Source organism: Ochotona princeps, chromosome 23 (genome assembly GCF_030435755.1).
Source record: "Ochotona princeps isolate mOchPri1 chromosome 23, mOchPri1.hap1, whole genome shotgun sequence".
In the NCBI taxonomy this organism is placed as follows: domain Eukaryota; kingdom Metazoa; phylum Chordata; class Mammalia; order Lagomorpha; family Ochotonidae; genus Ochotona; species Ochotona princeps.
The window spans coordinates 20,339,767-20,364,402 of NC_080854.1; positions in this window are offsets into that span (position 1 = coordinate 20,339,767).

The following is a 24,636-nucleotide window of genomic DNA, read 5'->3' on the forward strand; positions in this document are numbered from 1 at the left end:
TTTTGCTTCTTCCACATACGTTCCTCTGGAGAGCAGGGCTGCCCAGTTGTTTAAGTATGGAACTTGTGGGAAGGAACATTTAGAGGCTAAGGGAGGTCCTAGGGTCAAGGACCAAGACAGGGAATTTGTGTTGACTTCTGGTACGTGTCAAGACAGAAGGATCACTACTGGGAGTGCTGGGATATGGCCTGTCCTGATGAACAAGAAGAGCCAGCGACACTTGCTCAGCAGGACTCAGCCAGTTTCCAGGGGGAAGATGATGGGTGTCTGGCCTGCATGTTTCCAGGGTGAACTGGAAAGTTCAGGATGCTCTTGGTGAATTGTAGGATTTTCTGAATAAGACAAAAAGTAGCAGTCAGTTCTGGAGAAGATGCTGTGACTCTGTATTTTGTTTCTCTGTAGCAGCAGATAAATAACTCAAAATAATGCCAAGTAAGGGAGCTCTGTCAGCCCAGACCAGGCACATTCCAGGGGTTGCCATGATATTCATTCCCAAAGGAAGGGCCCTCTCTCCATTCTGTGTCCTCCTTAGTGTCCCTAGCCTTCATCCCACTAGCCCACAGGGAGTTGTGCTCTTTTTCAGCAGAGGGACGGAAGCCCACTTCCGACAGGCCCTGGAGGGATTTCAAAACCCAGGGAGACACCGGAATGAAGATTCTCTCTGGCGCATTGTTTCCGGAAGGACAACTGAAGGGGCATTGCCCAGCAGAAGGAGAGTGGTAGGAAAAGCTGGTGGACTGGCTGGAAGATCTCAGAGGACCTAGCACAAAGCTGCCTGTTTTGAGTAGGGGCCTTCAGGGCCTTCCTTCCCCAATCTTGAGACAGTATCTTCCCTGGGGGAAAAATCCTTCGCATACACAGCGCTGGCCCAGAGCCTCAACTTTTTCCAGAGGGCTTGATTCTCTGAAGACCTCAAATCCAGCCGATGCCCACCTTCAGCTGAAACTAAACTGCATGTCAGCAAATCAGAGACCCCAACTGGAGAGAAAATAATCCCACTCTGTGGAGTTGGCCTCCCAGTTTGGCTGGCCAGGGTGTTAGGGTTGCATCCTGCTCCACTGGGAATGATGAAAGAAAGTGAAGAGAAGTCTGTATTACTTTCCTTGTAAGAGATATTGTAACGATATGGGACAAAACTGTGTGTGTGGTGGGGAGGGGCGTGGATCAGGAGGAGGAGACGAAAGTGGAGAGGAGAATCCCTGTACATACATGACCATATTATAGAAAATAATATAGACTGAAAAAAGAGAGCAGCCGTGCAAAGCTCTTAGCACCCAGACCTGTTACCATGGATAATTACCCAACAGCAAAGCTTACTCCATTCCCGAAGGCCTCCTTCTTAGCTTTCCACTTCATGTAGAAGACTGTCCTGGCCAGCCCCATGTGAAGTGAGCAAAAAGAATGCATCTTCAAAGTATGTGCTGGATTCCTACTCTTACGAGTGGGACTACAATTTCCAGCACACATGATTCAATCCTATACAAATCTCATAAATCTAACTCATAAACTAATCTGAGAAATGTGAGTCACGAATCCAAGCCTTGCGTGGAGTCACAAAATGGAACTTGTTCTTAGTAAACCCTTCATTAATCTTCAGCAACATTCACCCACACTCAGAGTAAAGCCATGGCAATGTGGGTGCCAATCCTACTCAACAAGCTGACTGAGCCACTCTATAGAGTCAGGGTAGACTGGTAACCTTTTGTTCTTTTTCTTCTTCTTCTTATTTTCCATGATGTTTTGTAGGTATAAGGATTCCTTTCTCCCTCTCCTCTACCTCTCTTTCTATCTTCCCCTCCCACCATTTTAACCCCATATTATCATGGTTACACTGGTAACCTTTTGGTCACTCAGGGAAAAGTAAATATCTGATTTAATCAACATGGTTGTCTGCATGTTTTGGAAAGAGGTCCTCCCTCCTTTTTTTCCAAGATTGTGTACTTCCACAGAGTATGGAGGGATGATACCAGGGAAACTGCCGTGTGTGTGTGTGTGTGTGTGTGCGTGTGCACATGAGAGTCTTGGGTTTGTGTATTGGACTGTTTGAGTCCCTCTAAGAGTCCTAATGCCCAAGGCAACGGTATTAAGAGGTAGGGATTGGGAGGTAAGCAGGTGGTGATCACGGGGCTCTCCATGGATCCCATTAGTGCTGCAACTTCTAGCTTTTTGCTGACTTGATTGTTATAACATCAGTCTCATCTCTGGATGTTACTGATTCTTTGGCCTAGAGACCTAAAGCCTTAACTCTCCTTCAGAGAGTTTCTGTCTCCTGCAATGAATTTTGAGAAGCAGAGATGCCTTGGAAGATAACTAACAGTGCCTATGGAAAATTAGAAGTATACACAAAGTGTGGCTAACTTGGTCCTGGCCACGTTCACTGTACCAATTCCTAACTTTCTGAGGTTTAGTCTTGGTTCTGTTGTGCTCTTCAGCAACCCAATACTTGTAGAATCACCCAACTGACCTCTTTTTTTATTTTTTAAATTATTATCATTTTATGATTCAGTTCTATAGGCCCTGGGAATTCCCTTACTCCATCCTCAAATCCCCTCTCCCACTAAGTTCTCCCATATCATTACAACAGCATGGTTCCTCATAAACAGTTCATAAGTTCATCATTGCTGGCATGCCAAATGGCAAAGTCCAGCATCCCATTGTTATGATACATCCAACAGTTTCACTGGGAATCCATTCTCGATCCAGAAATAGAGATGCACACTGCACTGTATCCTCACATCTGGACATGTCAGTCTCCACTACATAGTCACTATAAATCCCCCCAAGTGAAAAGCCACAACAAAGCCATCAACAGGAAGCAAAACAGAAATTTACAATCCACGACGTTAAACAACATGCCGCTAGATATGACAGTTTCCATTGCACAATTACTATACATCCCCTTAAAGGAAAAGCCACAAAGCAAAATCAACAACAGGAAGGAAAAAAACGTTTTTTACAATGCCATGAAGTTAAAAAACATGCTACTGAATCACTAATGTATCGCTGAAGAAATAAAAAAGAAAATCAAAAACCTTCTTGAAGAAAACGATGCTACTGTATGATCTATGAGTCACTGAAGAATTTAATGAGAAAAAATGTTTGAAGAAATGAAACTAAAATCAAAAACATCAAAATCCATGATATGTAGTTTCTGCTGGTCGTTTTTGGTGAGATGTATCTCTTTTAGGCAACAAATAGATGAATTTTGTGTTTTAATACAGTCTACTGATCTGTGACGTTTGATTGATGAGTTTAAGCAGTTTACATTCAGGGTTAATATAAATAGGTGGTAATTTGGTCCTGTCATTTAACAATGAGTTGTTCATTGATTTAGTTTTCTGTTGTTATTTTACTGGGATGTTCACATTTGCCTTCGGTTTTGGTGAATGCTACTCCTTTTCTGTGTCGTTTGAGTATCATTTGTTTATGGCAGGTTGGAAGAAGTATGTATTCTTTTACCTTTTATTTAACGTGGAAGAATTTTGCTTCATTTTCAATGACAAAGGAAAGCTTTGCTGGGTACATTATTCTGGGCTGACAATTTTTATTTTGCTTTTAGAATTTGGAATATGTCACTCCATTCTCTTCTGGCCTGTAGAGTTTCCTGTGAGAGATCTCCTGTGAGTTCTAATTACCATTCCTCTACAGGTCAGTTGATTTTTTTCCACATACACATTTAAGGATCTTTTCCTTATGTTCGATTGAAGAGAGCTTGATTATCATATGTTGCAGTGAAGATCGCTTTTGATCAACCCTGTTGGGAATACTGTGCCCCTCCTGGATGTTGTTTCCCAAATCTTTCTCTAGATCAGGGAAATTTTCCCATATTATTTCATTAAATACATTTTAAACAGATCGTCACAATTCACTGGGCTAAAATGAATTTCCTGCTAGCTTAGTGCATATGCAGTCCTGTCCCATAGCCTTTGCCTCCCTAACAAGATGGCACCCACTTCAGTTGCACACGGGGGCGGGGCGGGGGTTTCTCAGTTGTGAAGTCCACCCTGTTCCACCACCGCCAGTTTGGGATGTGCTGTTCTGTCTCTCCTCCTGGCCAAATCAAACAAACCAGTAGCACGGACAGTTCTTTGTCTGGGTTCATCTGCTGAGTTCCCAGTGAATTCCCCTTCCCACCTGGTTGCTGGTGGAGTTCTGGCCGCTGGTGGAATTCAGATCACTGCTTGCTGAAAGCCGCTGTGGTATCTGGTCACTGCAACCCCACACCATTGTCTCCGCTGCTTTCCTGTGTCCATCAGTTTCCAGGTGTCCCTCTGCCTTCGGTCTGTCCTCTCCTATTTCCTGTGCCCTCTTTGCTTCACCCTGGGTAGTGTTTCTCTGTTTAAGTGTGTCCTTACCCTATTCCATCATCCTGATTCTCGTGGTTTCGCTTTTGATTTCACCGCTGTCACCTTCCCTCGGTCACAGCTTTCTTTTTACTTTTTGTGACTGTGCTTTTTCTTTCAGAATTCTCCTGCTTTGCCACCTCTATCAAATTGCTAAATTCTTAGACGTATGCTGACTCATCTTGATGTTCCCTTCCTTGGAGAAGTATCTGGTTTTTTCTTTGTCATTTCAGCTGTGTGCTAGGTGCTCTGACCAAAGTGAAGTTGAATAACCAGGTTCATGCTCAAGGAATTTGCTGTTGGGTAAGCGAGGTGAATCGGGGACATAAAAGCATGTTCTAGGGCAATGTTACAACAGGAATCAGTCAAGGGCTTTGCAGCTGGAAGGTGGACAATCAAGGAGTCTTTATGAAGCAGGAGGTTTGGGGGCTGAACCCGAGAGGGCTTTGATGGGGGAAAGCAGCAGAGACCATGATGGAGGGGCAGAGAGTACAGCTGGGGGTCAGGGGAGAGGAGAATTCTATGAACATCCATAAAGCAGTCTAGTACTTAGATCACTAGCTTATCTCTCTTTTCAGAATTAAGTGAGTGCTTTGTATACAGTAGGCACTCAGTAAATACTTACTGAATGAAAGACTAGGAAGGTGAGCATTCCTTCCCATCAGGCCCAAGGATGAGTCTCGGCCCAGAGTTCAGATCTTGCTGCTGTTTGTCAGTAGAGTCAGGACAGCCCAGCACATCCTGGGATAAGAGCCTCTGTTTCTATTCTCTGTGTCCTTCAGCAGCTTCCTTTACACCTTCTACCGGAGGGGCCACTAGCCATGACTGTAACAGCATGTGGCCACTGCCCTGCCACTGCGCTGGAGGTCCCGTCCCATTCTGTGCTTTATGTCTGTCAACCACAGCAGCTGGGACAGTCCTTTCGGGAACATGAGTCACAGCATTTGAAATGTCAGCTCGTCCCGTTTTACATGCTCTGCACGGCCTCGCTCGATCTCACCCCTGCTAGTTTCCTGGGGCATGCGCGCGCACACACACACGCACATGCTCACTGCTTCTACTTTTGCTCACTTCCACCCTTAACTATCTTCTTTCTCACCCGTGGTGGGTCATGGGCTCTTCTTTTTGGGCTCCCTTCTGCTAGCTCTGGCCCATTTACCTTATTAAAAAAGGGTTCTTCCTTCTCCTTGCCGGGTACCCTTTATGAGCCAAGAGAAAAGCTACATCAAGTTTAAGAAACCTACAAATGGTTCTAGAAAATTAACCTCCCTGGGGCTTAGTTGGAACTGAAAGAACTGGTACATAAAGTGCTGGTACTTTTCTGTAAGTCACTGGAATTAGAGTTCTCTAAGAATTCCTCCCCCACACCAAGATGTTTCCACTTTCTTCTTTGAGTTTTATAATCTTTCTACAATTACTCCTTAAAGATTATCATCTCTATGTTTGCTTAGGTAGTAATATAGAAAAGTGGAATTTTCTTATTTCTTCTGTAATAAAGTTTTTAACTGTGTGCTTGATTAAATAGACAGTTGCAAGGCTGCCCTTAGGATATAATCACTGTTTGCTACAACTGATTGATGATGAAATCGCAGCAGTATGAATGTAGACCACTAATTTTGCCAATGAAAGCAATTTTGGAAAATGCACAATTGAGGCCATCTGCATTTAGAAAAGCACGTAAATTTACAGGACCAGAGGTAATGTGGTGTGGTCAACAGGCAGCGTCCATTTGTGTGTGATTAAGATTTTATGTGTGCTTTGGATTTCTGTTAGAACTGAGCCATGATCAATCACCACATCATCAATGAGAGCCTTTTTCTTCAGTGGATGTAGCCTTGGGCCAGGGCACAGGACTTTGGAAAAAGAGGACGGGCTAGATTTCTGTCCCCAATTGCTTCTTTGGCTGGAACCCAAGTGCTCTGTACAACTTGCCCAACTGTTCAGCAAACCTACAAAAACTAGGTGCATTTAACAACCCCACAAAACACCCAAATCTGGAAAAGTCGGTCTGGATAGTTTACACGGAGAGGAAGGATATGGTTAGTCTAGTCATCCATAGTCAAATGGTGGACAACAGAAGCAGTGAGGTGAAAAGGCCAAGGAGAACATTCCGGAACACTGGAGATGTGTCAGAGAAAGAAGAGGCACCTGGACCTAACAGAGGAGGTCAGGGGACACAGGCAGGAGAGAGGGAAGAAAACGGGGGGTGGGGGAGCAGAGAGGAAGACTAGTGCAGAAAAATAGAAGTTATTTCAAAAACATTAAGTAGCAGCTTCCCCACAGCTTTTAGAGCACCATTAGTGGGAGAAAGGTGAATTCTTGGTCCCCATCATCAGTTAATTTGTAACATGAAAGAAGGGGTCAAGTAACTCGACACACACACACACACACAAGTGAGGCAGCCATCCATATACATTTCCATCCCACACAAGGCACCAGAAGTTTGTGTACGCTAGGATTGCTTTTCTAGCCAATCCGTGCTTCTCCAAAGCGTGAATGTCGGGAGCCGGCATGAGACAAATTCAGGGAGGAAAGTGCAGGCTGGGCACTACAGTGTTTCATTTCATAGCACAGCTCCTGGTGCAGCTGCCTGGGGTCCAGGTACTCAGTCAAAAAGCAAGAGGACGTTGACTCAGAGGGTTTTGGTCTCCTCTCTGGGGCACCTAACCAGCCCTAGGTAATGTGGGAATAGGTGATTGGGGTAGGGCCTGGACTGAGGACCTTGAGTGCCTCCTGCCCCGTGAGAGAGGCTGATAATGATGCAAGCTGGCTGCAGGCCTTCGCAGATGCATCTCCCAAGCATTTCCAGAGAGCTTCCCAGGAGGCAGGGCAGTCACGTTATTCCCAGATTGCAGTCCTGAAGGAGGGGAAAATTGAAGGGCTAAAGTGAGCAATGGGGCCACCAGGAGTATCCAGGCCGAGTTCTCACAAACATTTTTGCTTCCAGCGTCTCTCCCAGGAGGAGCAAAGGGAAGGAGTGCCTCCAAGTGCATAATTTCAGGGAAGAGGGGGAGTGCTGCTTCAAGTGCACACGGCTTGCAAATAGGTCCACCAAGGCTGCCCAAGGCAGCCAGGGCCACTTGTGGTTGAACACATCTGTGTGGCATCTGGCTGCCTGACACTTACTAGGTTTCTGAGTCCCACCTCCCCAGGAAGGAGGCAGAAATGCACTTTCCCAAATTCTGTTGTAGCTGGACACAGTCATGGGCTGGCCTCAGCCTGTACCTGACTTTGGAAGGATAGCCTGGCAGATGAAGGAGCCCTGAATGGAAGGATTCCCAGGCAAGTCCCCGAGACAGAAAGTCTACAGAGGCAGGGTGAGAGGCATGACGTCCCCAGCAGCAGTGACCTTGCTGGGCTATAGCAGCTGATTCTCTCCTGGAGCAATAGGATTGCTGAGTACACTTAAAGCCACAGTCTCCAACTGGGTCAAATTTTCTGTGTCGTAGTCCATACAGTCCCATGAATACAGTTGGGGTTGTACTGTGAGTTCTGTTTGCAGCCAAAAGCTGTTGCTAATAGTTCTTGTATTTATAGAGGCTGCCAGCAAGTTAGCAATTAATGAATATTTTAGTGCAACATTTTAGAAACTGTTTACATATTCAAGCCTTGCAGAAAATGTACTTACACTTACTTAAAAACCATGAAATAGAGTCTCACAGAAGTCTAGTAATGTTTGGAGCTAGCATAGTCAGCATAACCAGATTGAAACTACGATTCGATTTTTAAATTTATTTTTATTTATTTGTTTTGACATTATTGGAATGGCAGGGAAGACAGAGAGACAAAGACAGATGGAGGTCTTCTGTCTGCTTGTTCACATCCCAAAGGTCCTAAACAACTGGGATTGTGTCAGCTCGAAGCTGGGAACCCGGAACTCAAACCGAATCACTGACATGGGTGGCAGTGACCCACGTACACGGGACCGTCATCTGGTGCCTCCCTGTCCGTTAGCAGGAAGCTGGATCAGGAGCCGGGCAGCCAAGCACTCTGACAGACATTGTAAGCATCCCAAGTGGCATTCTAACTGCTGTGCCCAACACCTTCCCCTGGAGCTAGAATTTTCTCTACCATGGAAACTTGCCTATGTGAGGAGTCCTTCGGATCCTTGATCAATTCCAACTAGAAATGATCAAAAACAAACCAGAAATCTTACACAAAACAGTTTCTGCTTAGGACACTCACATCCACCTTAAAGGATACAGAAGGTAGTGATTGAGATACATAAGATTTCAATGCCCAATTACTTAAAAATTAAAATTAATGCATAAATAAATGATGAACAAATTTTCAATAATTTACATATAAACAAGGTCAGTATTACTGATTTTTTCCCCTTTGTCTGAGACTCGATTTTGTCTCTGATCCTGTCTCTGATTTTGTCTCAGATTCCTATCTGTAGAAACTTACAGACATTACTTTCAAGTAAATTAATGGCACAGGTTATACTTGGATATTCAAAGTCTGCATCTGTATTCTTGCTGTGTGAGTTTGCTCCTGCAGAATACATAGCCGTGTCTCTCTAGGAGCATTCCTGAGCCCACATAGTTGGACCACATTGGAATCGCCGTGTCCAGACCTGTCTGGATCTTGCAGAAATATGAACTCTGGCTCAGTCTCTAAAATAACACAGGCAAGGGGGCCAACTTAAATACAGGGAGACAGAAGATCAAATTCTAACAAACGTCTGGCAGCTGGCTGCGAAGCTCCTCTAAACAGATGTCTTGATAAGTCACACTGAAGATAATAGTAATCATCTGTTAGCTGACGCCATGTGCCAGAGACCCTGTTAGCACTTGTCATAGTCCCTGGGAGACAGGAATTCCCGTGAGCAAAATGAGAGGGCTGTCCCTGATTAACAAACCGAGAACGCACCATTGCCACATTCTACCATACTCTTTTCCAGAAAGTTTTTGGTTTTTTTGCCCCCTCTGAGTCTGAAGGAATTTGATTAATGGGTACCAAGACAGAGTCAGAAGGACAGTGTAAGTTTCCGGACTGCACAACCCAGAGGGATGGTGAAGGTTCACTATGTCCATTGGACATTTTGTGAGCAAACAGAACAAAAGGAGCTGTGCTCATCAACTACTGTCGAAGAAGGGAAAGTGTGGATTATGCCGGCTTGATCAGCATACATCCTATACAGGTTGAAATGTTATGCTGTGGCCCACAAACACGTACAATGATTACTAATTTAAAAACAACAATGCCTCTCAAATAAACAAGAAGTTGAGCTGTGAAGCATGAGAACTGGACTTTCCCAGCAAGCCAACAGGTATTGTTAGGATGAAGGGTTGAGGGGACATCACACTGTAGAGAGGTCCTGCTTCACAGGTGTCCCCTGGGGAAGAAAGGTCAGAATTGGCGTTTTGTCAGCTAGATCTACTTTGTAGATGTGATGTTTTCTTCCTTGGTTTGTCAAGTGTATTTGGAAACTTTGAAAAGAGTTGATAAAATTTAAAAGCCAGGAGTCTTTCCATACACATGCAGATTTCTAGTTTCTTTTGAAAATTTCTGAGTTTGGAATGCACTAGAACCATTTTCACGCATGGCAGCTATTGGCCAGAGCAGCTGGTGTGCTGGACCCAGCTCATATTGTCCCACAAGAGCCAATTAAAAAGTGTTTAGAAATGTTGTGGGGCCTCTTGCTGAACAATTGGGACCTTAAGATGAGCCATAGTGAGGTTATTCACACTACAGATCCTGGCAAAAATATGAACTTCTAGTTCTTCCTTCTCTGCCCCCGCTCCTCTTCCCTCTCCTTCCATGGTCCTCTCCTCACCTCTGCCTTCCCCTTCCCACCCTCTCCGCTTCCCCTCGCTTCCTTGCTGTTTTCTTTCCGCTCTCTGTATATTTGCCTTTCCAATAAAAAATAAATCTTTAAAAAATGAAAGAAAGAAAAAGAAAGAGAGCCAATACACAAAAGAATTATGATGAGCACCACCGCAGCCAGCTGGTGCTTCATCCTGGTCAGTGTCTTATGAGGGACCTTTGAGGAGCTTTTCAGATCTGCTCACCAGGAGAAACGGAGTAGAGGCATTTATCCATTATCCATTGACCCCTGCCTTCCATGGGTAGAAATTCCCTCCCCAATGATATATTCCTGTTCTTTTCTAGGTTGCAGGTGCATGAATTTTCCTAGAAAATTCCAAGTCAGGGGAGCTACGTTTTAGGAAATTAGATATAATGTTGATTATTGAATCACAAGAGAGCAAAGTCTGCATAGAGCAGTTGCTACAGCAAAAATCAGGCCCAAGGGTTATTAAACTTGTGCATAAGAGAGGCCCACAGATAGTTTTCTTTCAGTAGCACAGTTATGATCATTCTTGTATGCATGTTTTCTTGTATGTGCTTGGATTTCTGTGCGATACACTCATTAGCATGGAACTGCTTGGACATAAGGTATTTACATTTTCAACCTTTGGAGAGATCGCCAGCTAGTTTTCTGAAGTTCCCATATTTATTTACATCCCCATCATCCACATGTGAGAATTGTAATGGCTTTAATGTTGAGTGTTGTTGTCATATTGCTCTTTAGAATGTCACTTTTAACAATCATTTTCCAGTGGCTGAAGATTGTGGTCAGTAGATTGTGTGTCTCTAGCTGTTTTGTTCACTTCATCTGGTCTTTTGAGTTCTGTGTCCTGGCTATAGACGTGCTCATGTCTTCTGGGCTGGTGGGGTGAGATCAGCAACTTCACACTTGACCCATGTGGCATCCAAAGTAAACACAGAAAAAGAAACAAGACCATGAAATCCCAAAGAGAAGTCATCCTAATTGATTACATGTCACTTATCAGGAAGCGTTTCCAAGTCTTTGGCTAATTTGGGACTCCCTGTTGTGATACAGAATCTCTTCTGTGAGATGTTGTAACTCCTGCAAGTAATAGCCAGAGGCTTGCTATCCTCTGCTGGAAATTTCGGGATCAGTTTCTCCCTAATGTGAGAATGAGGAAGAAAGGAGAAATCACCTCTCCAGATCTGACCCTCACTCTTCAGTTCCAACCCAGGATGAAGCCTACCCAACTCGTTCTCAAAGCCAGGAAACAGCCCAATGCCCTCGCCCTGTAATCCCCTTGGCTTCCATTAGTCATGATCGAACTTGCTGCTCAATGACCATCTGGGCCTGCCCTTCAGAGGAACACTCGTAGGACATGCACCGAATCTGAAAAAAAAAAAAACCCTCAAGGGTCTCTTGCTTATAAATTTGACTTCCAAAGGCAGGGCAGTGTGGTTGGATACCAAACTGAAGCAGTTGCTACTCAAGGAACCTCAAGAAGTTCCCCAGCTTCCTCCTCTCTGAGCCTTGGTAGTGACCCTGCTAGTCCTTGGCCATAATGAGCAGAGGTGCTCCAGTCCACACCATACCCCCTGTACTGTGTTGTTCCAGTCCATGTGGCCTCAAGGACAGCGGGCTCCTGGGTACTCTGTTGGCCCAGCCTGCCATTCCAGTCTGTTGGTGCTGTGTCCTGAGAGGCAGAGGCCTTCTCTGTGGAAAAGCTCTTGGTCTTTATTATGAGCCAAGGGAAGCCAAACTGGCCTCAGGAAGACTCTTGGTCTTCAACCGGAAGATCTCTTCACATTTCCCAATCTTCTCTGACCTCCTATGAAAAAGATCCAAGTTTCATTTTTCTTTTGCATCTCTTCTTTCCCCTCTAGAGCTGTCTTGTTCCTGAGTACTTCTAAATATCAAGGTCTCTCAGTACACCAACTCAGCCAATTTGTGGAGGACAAGCAGGGCTGGGGGAGTAGTAGGGAATCAATGTTAATATTTTATCCTAAAATTCCTCTACTGTCAATATTAATTGCTAGGCTTACTATGTGTACTCACCAAGACCTTCTAATGTATCTCTGTGTGCATGAATTCATAGTAAGGAAGTGATTAAGTTGAGTTTCAACCCAGAAAGTTGGCCTCTGAAAGCCATGCTCTCAGTAGCTGTACGTATCAGGTATGAGGTGCTGAATCCCAAAAACTCCCGACTTCCACCTTCCTTAATCTGCCTTCTCTGTGGTTCTGGTTCCCACGTGGTCTTGATAATGACTGCAAGAAATCCGACTGTGATCCATAGATCATAGATAGGAGCCCTTCAAGCATTTAGAGCTGTGAGAAAATGTAGCACATGGTCTGTATGGGTGAATACCAGCATTTCAGCTTTGAACTCCAGCTCCATCACTTTGCAGATGTGAAAACTTGGTAAGTTTTCAAAGTTTGCTTTGTACAGCTGTACCACATATAATAATAAAGCCTGGTTAATTGCATTTTTCATAGGATTAGATGAGCTAATGGATCAAAAACTCAGTATGGTTGGTAAGGGGCATCCTTAAGGATGAAATGAATATCAGCTTTTACTGGTTACCAAATTCCTGTTTCCTTTTAAAATCACAGGGTTGGAAAGTACCAGATGAATTTCCTTCTGATTCCAACTTATCTCCAAGTCTCCATTTCCTTATCCCCATCCCCATCTCATTCTCTATGAAGAAGTGCTGTTCTTACAGAGCTAGTATGCAACACAATGCCTGGCATAGGATCAGAGGTTGCTCTTTGCTTCTAGTTTTCTTTTTAACTAGGCCATCCTCACATTGGCTTGTCCTACCATCTCATCTTGTTATATCTGCTCTCCTCTTGCCAGGTTCCTAGTCAGGACCAAAGAGACATAGATGCCAGTCAGAGTTAGTTACATAACGTCCTGAGGATCAAAGTAGTTTATCTTTCCAGAACTGAAGCTAGATCTCTGCTGTATGGCATCTTCACTCAGATCTTTTATAGTTTACTCAAGGTGTTACTGTAGCCAGACACCCAGACATTTACTTTCTTTCTTTCTTGAAAGATTTATTTATTTTTATTGGAAAGTCAGAGTTACAGAGAGGAGAGACAGAAAGATCTTCCATCCACTGGTTCACTCCCCAAGTGGCCTCAGTGCCCGGAGCTGAGCCGATCTGAAGCTAGGAGCCAGGAGCTTCTTCCGTGTCTCCCACGTGGGTGCAGGGTCCCAAAGCTTTGGGCCATCTTCAACTGCTTTCCCAGGCCACAAGCAGGGAGCTGGATGGGAAGTGGAGCAGACCAGATATTATCCGGTGCCCATATGGGATCCTGGTGCATGCAAGGTGATGACTTTAACTACTAAGCTACCTTGCCAGGCCCGACATTTACTTTTTTATAGAGGAGAGTAATAATATTCATAGAATACACAGAGCATTTTATCTAAGGAACCTTAATAAGATATCTATGAAGAGATAGATTCTTTTCCCAGCAGTGCTATTCATGTCAGGCACACATTCTTCTTATCTCTGGGAAACATATGTGATTGAGGTAAAACTTCATAATCATGCAGTGGCTCTTAATCAGGAAGTATAATCAGAATTGCCTGAGAAGTCCTCTTAAAATGAAGAGCCTAGTATATATATAAAAAGTTGCAGACTCAAAGAAATGTTGTCCCTGGCTTACTGCAGACACAACTTGCCTGCCTGTGTTTCATTTGGCCTCTACCCCAGACAAATGCTGTGACAACTCAGTCCTTCTCCAGATGAGGTCAGTGCCCAAGGCCTCACAATTCACCTCAACTTACGCCCAAGATATCAAACTTGAGGCAGATTGCCGAGCTTTAATGCTTCAAGGTGTACTGCTTTTGGTCAATGGTATGGCTCTTACATCATTGCCCAAGGTAAAAACAGTGACTATTAAAAGAGCTGGGGCTGTTCCAGTATAACAAAATATGCTATGACTGTTGCAAAGCCAGTTGACTTTAAGGGATAAATATGAGAATATTAGGGCTAAATTTGTTGAAGATGTTGCCAATGACACAAATAAAGAAGCTGGGGTTGCACCACCGTTGTGACTGGACTGGACTGGCAGCCTCAATTGCAAGGAGGGCTTTGAGAAGATTAGCCAAGGTGCTGGTCCAGCACAGGTGATGTTAGCTGTTGAAGCTGTAATCACTGAGCTTGAGAAACAGTCTGTGCCTGGGTTGGCCTCCAAAGAAATGAGTCAGGTTGCTACGCTCCTTGCCTGTGGAAACAAGGAAATGGGCAACATCCTTTGAGATGTAGTGAGAAAGGTGATTAGAAGAATGTGTGTTGTGATGGTTGATTCTGTGACGTCAGATTGATTGGATTGAGAGAGAGACCTAGAGCTCTAGAAAAGCGTTATGTGGGCATGCCTGTGAGGGGTTTCCAGTTGAAGTTAGTACGTGAATCTGGATGAACGAGGTGGGAGGTTCCCGCTTTGATGTGGGCAGGCAGCATGAATTGGCTGGGGATGTGGCAGCAGCCTGGGTTGGCTGAGGATGCAGTGGCAGCATGAATTGGCTGGGGATGTGGCAGCAGCCTGGGTTGGCTGAGGATGCAGTGGCAGTATGGATTGGCTGGAGATGCGGATAGACTAAGTGCAGGAGGGAAATTGGTCTCTGGCTCTGGGAGATTCGACTTTATGGACTCCTGGTTTGGGCATCAGTCGCTGATCTTCAAACTTCAGGACTTAAGCCAGCAGCCCCTGGGTCAGCACTCAGGCTTTCCATCTCTGAGAGTTCCAACCACGCCTTCTCCAGGTTCTTAGATTTGAGCTGCTACCTCCATCCACAGTCTCCATTTCACAGATGACTTGAGGTGAGACTCAGCCACCATAACCATGTGAACCACTTCCCCTGAGAAATCACCCCCTCATAGACCTATACAAATATCCTACCAATTCTCTACCTTCCAAGAACCCTAATAAAAGTGTCTTCACAAGAAGGGATAGAAAACATTGAATAATGAATTAGAACTTATGGGAGGCATGACGGCTGATGCCTCTCATAACAGAGGATGAGAAATATGAATTTCAGGATGCCTATGTTCTTTTGAGTGAAAACAAGATGTCTAATGCCCAGTCCATTGCACCTGCTCTTGAAATTGTCACTGCTTGCTGTAAGCCCATAGTCATAGTTGCTGAAGGTATTGATGGAGAAGTTGTTGAGTACACTCATTTTGAATAGCTGAGGGTTGGTCTTCAGATTGCAGCCAAGTTTCAGATGACAGGGCCATTGTTTTAGCTGCTGTGTGGGACACCCACTTTCCGTATCAGAGTGGTGGGTTAGAGTCTGGGGTCCTTTGTTTCTAAGTAAGGTACTACTGATGCACCCTGGAAAGCAGCAGATGATGGGCGTGGTGCTTGGGTTCCTGCCACTCGTGTGGAAGACCTGGACTGGAGTGCTTGGATCCTGGCTTTGGCCTGGCCAGACAAATAGAGACAGAGACAAAAGTGGATTTCTCTCACTCTGTTAGACTTTCAAGTAAATAACTCGATCTTTTAAAAAGAAATAAACAGCTTAAAGGAATGCCTATTGGGATCAGTTCTGTGGCACAGAGTGTTAAGCTACCTCCTGCAGTACCAGCATCTCACATGAGTGCTGGTTCAAGTTCCTTCTACTCTACTTCTGATCCAACTCCCTGCTGATGTGCATAAAAAAAATCGGGGAAATATGGTCCAAATCCTTGGGCTCTTGCACCCATGAAGGAGTGCTTGGAAGAACTCCTGGCTCCCGGATTTGGCTTGGCCTGGCTTTGACTGTTGTGAACATACGGGAGTTGAGGCACGAGATGGAATGACTTGGTCTCTGTCTTTCCCCTTCTCTCTCTGTAGCACTGATTTTCAAGTAAATAGTCAAGTCTTGCCCTGCACATCTCCCTTCCCCATCAAAGGGATATGGCTGTTGGTAGTCATGGTGTAGTGTTTGCAGAAGAGAGAGATCATAAATATTGCCGTGTTCAGCCTCAGAAAAGGAAAAGTTAGACTGTTTTGACCAAAGATGATGTTGTCCAAAGGAAAAGGTGACATAACTGAAATTGCAAAGCATATTGAAGGAATCATCAAGGGGTGGATATGATGGTGGAGCAGGTTAATTTGCCACTTGGGACACTTGTGTGGCAAGTGTCTGAGTGCCTGAGATTGAGCTCTACTTCCTGTTAATGTGCATCCCGGGAGGCTGCAGATGATGGCTTCTGTATTTGTGTTCCTGCCATCCATGTGGGAGACCTCGTGGAATTTCTGGCTCCTGGATTTGGGTTTGTCTAACCCCTGCTAGTTAGATGGCACAATCAGTAAATGTGGAAAGGAAAACCTGAATTAATGGAGGCCACGTTTCTATTGGAATAGCTATGCTCAAAGTTGATAAGATAGGCAGTGTTGAAGTAACTTAAGAGATGCTACAAATGTGCTCAGTGCTCAAGAGTCACCCTTGTTCCAAGAGGTCTCACTCTGAAAGGGGACTGTGCCCTCTTTCATTTCATTCCAGCTTTGGATTAACTCCAGCTAATAGGGATATAAAGCACTGATTGGACAATCAGCAGCATGTCTTCTGTGCTTCTGAACCAGAAATGTTTCAAAGAACATTCAGGATTTCCGTAAAGAACTTCTGCAGAGGGCCCGGCGGCGTGGCCTAGCGGCTAAAGTCCTCGCCTTGGACGCCCCAGGATCCCATATGGGCGCCGGTTCTAATCCCGGCAGCTCCGCTTCCCATCCAGCTCCCTGCTTGTGGCCTGGGAAAGCAGTCGAGGACGGCCCAATGCATTGGGACCCTTCACCCGCGTGGGAGACCCGGAAGAGGTTCCAGGTTCCCGGCATCGGATCGGCGTGCACCGGCCCATTGTGGCTCACTTGGGGAGTGAAATATCGGATGGAAGATCTTCCTCTCTGTCTCTCCTCCTCTGTGTATATCCGGCTTTCCAATAAGAATAAAAAAAAAAAATCTAAAAAAAGAACTTCTGCAGAAACAGGCTGTTAAAGGTGGCTTGAGAGTTGGGAAAATTCTACAAAGTTCCTCATAAGTTGGATATGATGCTGTGCTCCAAGATTTTGAAATAGGGTTCTAAAATGAATCACAGCCATGTTATACCATTAACAAACTGTGCCAGATAGCTCAAAGCAGTGCTTTTCACCAGTAATTTCCCAGAAGGCAGTTGGAGACAATGGCTGAAGAAAAGGGTGGCTGATGTTTAAGAGAATCACCAGGGTCATCAGTTACTGGTTTCAATGAAAAAAAATATAATAGTCTCTTGCTGTTATTGTCCATACTTACAGATAATTTATTTTGTTTTAACCTTTGACTAAATGCATACATGCATTCCTGGGGATGGGGTGGTGGATTTTGATTCTGAAGCTTCTTCCTCTCCCAAACCCAGTTTCCAGCTTCCCAGTAAGAGCTGTTCTTCTGATAGCTTTTCAGATATAAAGCATCCTTGTAAATAAGCAGCTCTGAAAATAGGAGTCTAGAAAAACCAAAGCAGTCACTTTGGTCAAGAGCCATTCTATCCACACCTTGCTTCTTTGTTGTTTTAAAGTAATCTCTCTTTGCAGTTAGCACAACAGGCCCAGAATTACTGTGTTTTCCCTGCCCGTCTCCCACTGGACTTCTCCAGCCTGTTTCTCCCTCATCCTGTGCAACGTGTATCTCAGATGTGACCCTAGAGACACAGCAAGAACTAGGAATGTCAAGGAACTCAAAAGATGGGGCCCCGTTGGAGCCAGGTCTCCTGTATCTTATCAGTTTACTCGCTAACATTGCCTTTCTCTGTAGAGGTTACTCTTTTATGCTCATAAATGGGAATTAGAACATCTCCTTGCTGCTCCTCTCAGCGGCATAGCTCCGTAATGATGCATGCTGCCATCCATTTCCCTGGAACATTTGCCGTAAATTTGCTTTTAAAAGACATGCTCTTACAATCCTGTCCATGGCCCCTGCATTAAAAAATGAGAAAAATATGGAAACGTGCATTAAAATATTCGGGAATAAATGGTTTCTTTATTACATAAAAGCTCTCATGTGTCTCAAAGGTACCGAGAATAGAATAATTTATCATAAATGAGATTATTATTGCTGGGAAAAGGGTTATTTTAATGCCAGTTTTCTTCGGGGATTAAACCAAACCCTAACAGTCCACTAGGGTGTTCATGGATGTCTACGTCAAATACTTAAAAGCTTTAAGTGGAAAGTGTATGCTGAGGCAGCTGTCTTGGGAAAGACAGAGCCCATTCTGTTTGTTCTTATCTCTGGTGGGTCAGCTGTAGTGATCCAGAAGAAAAAAAGAACCCTAGAGATAATGAATTCTCTGCAAGCAGGGATGCAGATCCACTGTGCTCTGGGGTGTCAAATGCTGTGTCAGAGCCTCCTACGCCAGCATCTGGGGCTCCAGCTGCTGGGTGGTGTCCAGGAGAAGAGAAACACTCAGCCAAACAAATATTATCTGGAGCAATTGTATCGTGTGGTCCTGTTAGGCACATATTTCACAGGGACAGTGGTGGAGATGTGAAAGGAACATTGCAGCTGTGGAATGAACAGAGAGCTGTTGTGCTTTCCCAGATGCTTGGAGTAGAGGGCGTTCTGATTCGGAAGCACAGAGGACGTGCAGCTGATTGTCTGAGACTCAGAACAGGATCCAAATAGCTCCCCGTGACATTGATCCCGGTAGAAGCTGGGCTTTCTTTGTGCAACTGGGGTACTCTTTAAAGAGCATTAGCTCGCATTGTCAGAGAGTCAGTGATGACAATGCCATTTTACCAGCTCTCACAGGACACCCACTTGGTGGTTTAGAGGGAAAGAAAACTACATTTGGCTAGTAAGTTATGGTGACTTATGGGAGGCAAGGGTGACAGACAGTTATTTTGCTACCAGTATGAGTTCTCTGGAGGAATGAGGTGTTGGTGACTGGATTTCACATTCTCTGTCTTTGTTAAGCCTTCGTCACATGATCCATCATTGTGAGAGCAGATGAAAGAAATCTCAGGACATGCCTCCCTTGCCTTCCCATTCTCATTTCCTCACCATTATTCTTGATCCATGTCTTTTGCAACCTCACTTCTAGTCAGCACCATCCTGCTGGAAGAGTCTGCGGGGCGATGGATATTAAAACCATCATGATTGCCTCTTATCTGGAGGATGGGGGGGAGTGTTTGGGCAGCACAGGGGAAATGCAAGCTGCCAGGGAGGAAGTCTGGCTGGAGGACAAGCCCCTGAGGGCTGGCTTCTTGGCAGCCTGTTCCAGGCTTTGGATGTCTGCACTGCAGTGAAAATAATAGCCAACACTCATTAAGTATTCTGTTTGTGCCAGGACCTATGCATTAGCTCCTTTAGGCATGTCCATCATCTCTGCCTTAAAACCATGGCTCAGGCTCCACTGGGTCAGGCCATCTCACAGAGTCCACCCAACAACAAAGTTGCGGATCCTAGTTAGGCCCCATTGCAGAGCCAGACTGCCAACCATGTTGTCCCTCGCCCATTAGCTGCGGCCTCCTGTTGCACCATCCTCCACTTGGTCTCCATTTTAAAATTAGAAAGACTTTAGAAAATGTACTTGACATCTTCTGTATTCCTTAATTAATACTAAAGGAACGATGTGATGAGACCTGACACAAGACTCAGAGGGCCTAAATTCTTCTGCCTAAAAACCAGTTTAATGTAGCATCATGGTTCTGAAGCCTTGGGCCTCAGTTTACCCCTCTGAAAGGTGAGAAAGTTGGACTAGAAGATATTTGCACAAGAGGCTTCTGGCCTCTAGAAGGCTTCTCAGGACTAATAGGCATTCAAAGGACAGGACTCTCCTGGGCTGTGCCCAGCTGGGATTTGAGGGACATGAAGAGAGCACCTACAATTGCCACAGCTGAATTTCCAAGCCATAAGTCAGAACTCCTCCCAATCAGTAGGTGACAACAAACTAATGTTCTCTTCAAACCTGCTCCCGAACTTTTATTATGACAAGGGCATATCGTTGCTGTATCAAGCCTACTCTCTTCTAAAGAATGCTATGGCTTGGATATGATATGAGTATATAGCTAACAGGTTCTTGTGCAGGGAGCTCGGTACCCATTGGAATGGCATCGAGGAGATGCTTTAAGAGTTGATTAAATCAGGAGCACCACTTTGGAAGGGATTGCTGTCATTTTTTTTGCAGGACTGTGTTAGTTTCCACAAGAGCAGGTTGTTAGGAAAGAGTGAACCTACCCACCCACCCTCATTTTCCACACATGCTCCTCATTCCTCTGATGTGACTTCAGCGTGATGCCGTCAGCAATGTTGTAATTCAACCACACTGCCCTCAGCAGAGGCCACCAGGTGTGGCCCCTGATCTTGGACTCTCAGTGAGTTAAATCAACCTCTTTATCAGTCACCGAGCCTCAGAGATTCTGTTACTGCATGGAAAACAGGCTGAGGAAGAGGGTGAGGCTGTCCACAACTTTATTTTTGTTACCTTAACTCTCCATTGCCATGCAGTCTCTCAACTTCTCTGCATATCAAACTCCAGCAAGCAAAATAAAGCAGAGTGATTTTTCTGTCCTATTATAAAAGTATCGCCAGGATTCTTTACCGTTTGGCACAGTTTCTTCTTGTTTGCATGTATTTAATATTGCCTTTTGTTCAGCAGTTCCAAATCCAGCTTGCAAGACAAGAAATGGCATTAAGTGAATGCACTAGCTAAGGCAACTACATTGCTCTCCAGGTCATCTATAGGGAGCAAGTTCTTCAACTCTTACTACTTTCCAAGAGACAGAACATAGTTCAACAGACTTGCCATGGTGAGACTTCTGGCTTTCCTATAATGATGATAAAACTCCATGGAGAGGGAAAGTGCCCAATGGTATGTGATTTTAAAAATCTTCTGGCTGTTTAATAATTAATACCTGTTTTGCTTCCCTTCTGCTCCATCCTCAGCTCCTTTCCCCACTCAAAACAGATTTGTGATATCCTCCCAGGAATTAGGGTATCTTTAACTGTTTACATAACCAGGGATTAAGTTCAATTTATGAAGAAATTTGGGCAAACTAAAAATCATGATAAGAAAAGCAGAAATGTTTGCCTTGGGGTTACATAAAGAGGTTGGATCTTAAGAGCCTCTAAGGGCATGTGTCAAAGGGTTTTTAGTGGATTCATGGTGTCAGAGGCCATGGACGAATATTTGCAGAGCTTGATTAAGTAAAACAAATGGTAAATGACACCTGCCTTCGCTCTCACAGGAAGGAACCTGCTGTGCATTTGAGTAAAGAGAAAATATGAACCCCCAGACTGATTTTCTACTCTTCTGTTTACTGTTGTCCTGCTCCGTGTTATCTTATTTTTGTAGATCGGATACTGGTAGAATTTCAGATTACACTAGGTATGTGGTCATTGAATCTTTGTGCATGATGGGCCTGCGGCCTCCTACATGGTGCAAGTATTGTCCAGCTCATGGCCGGCCTCTCCTTCTACTCTATTCACTCCCAGGTCTGATTAAGCCTGCCTGTCTCTGAAACAAAATAAGCCATAAATTTCATATGCCATTGTTCAAAGTGCATTGGAATGATGAAGAGTTGTACTGTGAACTGTCATCAGCTGTATTTCCACTCATGAAATAGGAAACATGGGGACATACATGTAGGAAGGTGAATATGCAGTAGGTAGCTGTGGGATAATACTCCCTGGGTGACAGGGGAGGTGGAGTGGAATGGATGGGCCAGGGCAGGTACAGCTGCCGACATGGTCGAACTGAGTCAGCAGCTCTTGACCTCAGTCAAGGTACAAGACGATCACTTGGGTTACTCACATGAAAATGCACATTCCTTGGTTTCACCTCCAAAAATTACAATTTAGTTCATATAGAGATCTTCGAAAAATTCTTATGCCAATAGCCTAGGATCAGAAACTGTGAAGGGACCATGGGCCACCTGCCAAGGAGAAAGTGTCCAAGGGGAAGATAACAAGCAGGGAGTGGCACAGTGAAAAGTCAGCAACAAAGTAAATCCTTTGGAGTCGTACTTAGAATCCAGTCTGAGCCACATTCCCACCAAACCTTTATGAGCATTCTTCTCTCATGTGTAAAATCAGAGGAAATAACCGTAACAACAGGCTCTGCGTAATGAAGTCTGACTTAGCCCAGGGTAAGTTTGAAAGGCGTTCCTCATGCAAATCTCAGCACACTCTAAGGAGAGCGTGTCATCACAGGTGAGAAAAGCGAGGCGCAGGCTGAGCTTGTAACTCACATAGAAAGGCCACACTGCTCAGAAACGTGCTTGCTGGGGCTCCAGTCGGGAAGTCTGAGCTGGAGGAAGCCAGTGAGAAAACGTGCAGGGAACATTTCATCCCTGCCTGACACAAAGGGCTCAGGGTCTGACCTTGCTAACAGCTGAGCCAGGCTGAACTCCACTGTGAACACGGAAGGACTGCAGCAGGTGGCAGAGGAGATGAGCACTGGCTCTAAACAGTGTCTTCCAAAATCAGTTTTGGGCTGGAGCAGTAGCCTAGCAGCTAAAGTCCTCTCCTTGAACGTGCCGGGATCCCATATGGGCACTGGTTCTAATCCTGGCACCATGCTTCCCATCCAGCTCCCTGCTTGTGGCCTGGGAAGGCAGTCAAGGACGCCCCAAAGCTTTGGGACCCTGTAATCGCGTGGGAGACCGGGAAGAGGCTCCAGGCTCCTAGCTTCAGATCGGCACAGCTCCAGCTATTTTGGCCACTTGGGGAGTAAATTATTGGATGGAAGATCTTCCTCTGTCTCTCCTTTCTGTGTATCTGACTGTTAAAAAAAGAAAGACTCAGTTTCTCCATCTGTAAAACGAGAGGAGCATTCGCGTTGCATCACAGTGACTTGCATTCCAATAAGACAATGCCTATGAAAAGTAATTTATAAACTTGACATTCTGTAAAAATATTCGTGGTTATTGGGAAGTCCTATATGGCCCCACAGTTACCCAAAACATCTTCTTCCTGTGTCATTCTTCTCCAATCTGCTGGTGACTCAAGGTTGTCTTCTGGGTAAAATAAAAAATGTGAACCAAGTTGTTTTCCAACAGTGGTTTAGTCTGCCTCTCTGTGGGTGAAGGTGGGAGGTTGGAAGAGAGTGTTGAGATTGCTATTTTGGGAAAGAGAAGGGTTTTATCCTAAGGAGGCCAAGAGGGTTGCCAGCATGCAGGTCATCCCATGACATTCCAGAACATTCCAAGTACTCCAAAAGGTGAGGAAATGGACCCCACAGGCCAAGATGTGAGAACTCAGAAGAGGCTCCACTAGGATATCTGGTGCTCACAGTGGTGAACACAGTCCGGCCTCAGAACTGAAAAACCATTGTTTATGTTTTTTGTACTGTCTGTGGTTCAGACATAGCTGGTGTTTTGTATTTGCCACTGACGGGTTTGCTGAGCCCTGTTTGTGTCACAGTGGTGTGAAAGCAAGAACCTCCTTCTGGGAGAGTCGGCCTAGACTCCCAGAGAGAAACATGGCAAGCGCCACAATTTCTAGACTGGACCATAAAGGCAAACCAGAAAAAACAATTGCTCCATGTTATTGTCTCCTTTGCAAAGAGTCTTCTAATCAAGACCCTTAAGAAAACTTGGCCACTAAAGAGAAATAGTAATTTGTCCATATAGAGAATTTGCAAACGGGATTTTTCTTTTCTGGTGAGTCAGCACCCTGCACGCGTGTAGAAGATCCATGCCCCTCTTCCTGGATTTAGGAATACCATTTTCTACTAGGAAAAGTAGGAAACAATAGACTTGGAAACAGCCCATTTGTTTCCTTTCTTTCTTAAGGAAATACTTTCTCTCTGGCAATGGGTCAAACTCACTTTTCTTATCTATACCTCATTAGGTGAGATCCTCTTAATTGATCTTCCCCAATAGTAGATCAGAGATTGGGCTGAATTCTCTTTTGTAGAACTAGATTCGGCTCAGCTTCATTCATTCTCTTCTGTCCCCTTCAGCATTGTTGGACAAGGAACTCTGGTGGATGTGGGAACTGTATGGGGGCTGTGAGATATAACTAGATAAAGCAAGACCGTACATCTGCCCTTCTAAGTCAAATTGGAAGTGGGGATCAGTTGGTTGAGGGATGCTTTTTGAGAGAGCTTGGGACCAGAGAAGACAAAGAGGCCAAAAAGAATCATGATTTGGATTTTGGTGATCAGGCAGAAGGAACCAAAGCATTGGGCTGTAAAGATTTCACTCCGGCAGACCATCTGGATGCAGTCTTCATGCGTGTCTTATCACCGAAGGAATGCGTCACATACTTTCACATACATTGCTTCACTTCGTTCTTGAAACAACCCATGTCATCATCTCTGACGTTTGCAGCTGAAGACAGGAAAGCTCAGAGTCACAGCTTGCTCTAGGTCTTAAAGTCTCTACGAGGCTAAGACCAGACATTGAACCCGTGTCTTATCTCTCTCCTTAACTAACGTTATTTCTGCACTATCTTACGTTCTGTAAACACTTTTCATTCATAGAACATCTGGCCCCACTGAAAGTAGTTTCAATTATATTGTCCTATGTCTAGTGCATTTGTATTTTTGCTTAAAT